The following is a 2,628-nucleotide window of genomic DNA, read 5'->3' on the forward strand; positions in this document are numbered from 1 at the left end:
AAAAGTCACGTACTGCCTGCGAGAGCTGACAAAGAAGACGTTTTGCAAGAGAAGGAGGATCGAAAGGGTCGGCGCGATTACAATGAATTACGAAGTTAGCGGCTTCAAAAACTACTCGCAGACTACGCGTTATAAAGTCAACGAGCTAGCCAAGTTTGCAAGCACGATCCCGCCGCAAAGATATCTCGATGTCTTTGAAATAGCTCGGCTGATGGCGAACGAGTGGTTCCGCGGCTCGATTATTCCTGCAAATCGTAATTTAATTAATTTTATCCTCAAGAGAAATCGGACGACTTATTCGGTCGTGCATTTTCGCGAGCCGGTTGTTCGGGACGAATTGAACGTGGACGTTGCCCCGCTGACGAGTCGCTTAAAACATCGATTTCACGTACTAGAGATGCGAAACGTTTATTTCTCAATGCCTGATTATCCGGCGAACGAGAAAGTAAGCGCGCATAAGCAAACAGGAATAAAATGTTTGCGACGTTTCTGGAAGGCCAAATTTTCCCGTATGCATGTATAACAGCGAGCGGCGAGCTTCTTAATCTTATCACTCGTGACCCGTGCGTCGAGCGGCTTCGTCGCTTCGATATAAAACTCGTCAAAGTCGACGACGAGGTACACTTTTTTTTTCGCTGTCGGTCAAAGCGACTCATCACGTTCAAGGAAAATTCACGTACCCTGTATATATAAGCCTTGCGATCGTTTTCCTTTTCACGCTCGCGCGTCATTGCCGAGACATCGAGATGTCGCCCCAGAAAATCGCGCGTATGATCGAATACGGTCGTTCGGAAAAAGAAAACTGCATTAAAAAAGGTGCGTTGCCTTTTCATGGCTGATGAATTCATTGGAAATTCAAGTGACGTACGTTAATTGTGTCTTTAACTATAGCAGCTTGGCTTTACATTGTGTTCACGACGCTGGGATGCTTAATTGCTACATAATAATATCACATCTAGAGTTGCAAATTAAAACATCGACGTATCTACACCGCATAAGTTCATCGCCGTGTCACCAAAAAACCGAACGATATTTTTTCCTCAAGCTAATAAATCATGAAAAGCGTTTACGTTGACTGTATAAGGCTTTGATAGCGAACGAGGAAAAGAGCTCGAACGTTTACCAAATTATCATTGCGTGAAAAAAAATATAAAGCCAAGTATAAATTTCAATGTCTATGAGAAAAAGGTATAAAAATGTCGCTCCATCGCACGAAAGTATTATTCTTTTATCAGCGTATATGTAAAGTCGAGTACATCCCGTCGCGCTCTAAAAATAGCACGGCTGCTATCGCAATTCGGTCAGATGCAGTCGAATCGACAGGACTTTATAAAAAAAAAAAAAGGCGAAAAGACGAAACGTTATTTGAGTCGAAAAATAAAAAAAATAATAACGGGGAAACGAGGCAGCGAGGTCCCGACAGTAAACGGCAGTTCTAATCAAATACAAGTGTTTGCCCGCTGGATTTATCTCTCTCCTCGCGGTCGTCGTGCATACGCGCTGCGGCGGCAGCGTATTAGCGATTATCTAGGCACTTGTCCCTCAGCGTCGTCGTCGTCGTCGTCGTCGTATGACTTTCGTACTGCGGCATAGTGTGCGGGCTCCACACGTACACGCGCGAGTCCCCCGCTCGCTTTACAAGCCACGACGACTGCATGCGCGCGCGCGCCTCCCTCCTTTTTGTTCCTCGCCTCATGGCTTCGTGTTTCTTTGCGTAGCACCTGTACACTCTCTTTGCGCTCATGGTGTTCGAGGCGCCGCGTGACAAATGCCTTTTTAATTCCCCGGAATGTTACAGAAGAACGCGAAGACACTCCGCGGCGCAGAGCGCGTGTTTTTCGCCTTTGTCGAGCGAGCGCATGGAAAAAGAAATGCGTTTCCGGAGCGCGCGCACGTGCTTCCCAACGTCTAGGCTTCGGTTTCTAGCGAAGATTCATCGGCAAGCCACCCGCCGAGAGACGGCCCAACCGAAAGCCGAGCGAACGGAGAGAAAGACGGTTCGTCGAATGTCCGGACGAGCGCACGTCGTGGCGAGCGCGCAGCGATCGCTCATTGGCAGAGTCGAGGCCCACGAGGGACGGGCGCGAGGAACTTGGCGCGGTTGCTCTCGATGCTGGTGCGCCCGGCGCGCGCGCGCGCCTCTCGTTTTTCGGGCCGCCGATTCTCGCCTGGCAACAGCATGCGGCGCGCGACGACGACGACCGCGGGCGCAAGAGAGCGAGAGGAGAAGCCGCGCCGACTTTTCGGTGCCTCCTCCTCCCCCTTCCTCGCGCGCGCTCGCGCTTCGACAGGATCATGCCTTCTTTGCTCCCTCGCTCTTTCGCGACGTTTGCCCGAATCGGGTCGCTCGTCGGCGAACAATTCGGCGACAAGCAGCTTCTCGTTCACTTTTACCGAGTTTCATTTGCCGCGCGTCTACGACAGTAACCCCAGCACTACCAGCGATCTTCCTTATCGATCGTTGTGCGTTTGTACGCCCACAGCGAACCTCCAACGTTTCTCTTCTCCTCCACTTGGCCACGTCCGCCAATGAAAAACCAACTCTTGTTAACATCAACAATTCTTGATCGTTCATTCACAAATGACATGATTAAAAGCTTCTTGTTGGTAACAGGGTAACAACGCGTA

The sequence above is a fragment of the Phymastichus coffea genome, unplaced genomic scaffold (assembly GCF_024137745.1).
Source record: "Phymastichus coffea isolate CEN01 unplaced genomic scaffold, Cenicafe_Pcof_1.1 PCOF00074, whole genome shotgun sequence".
In the NCBI taxonomy this organism is placed as follows: Eukaryota; Metazoa; Arthropoda; class Insecta; order Hymenoptera; family Eulophidae; genus Phymastichus; species Phymastichus coffea.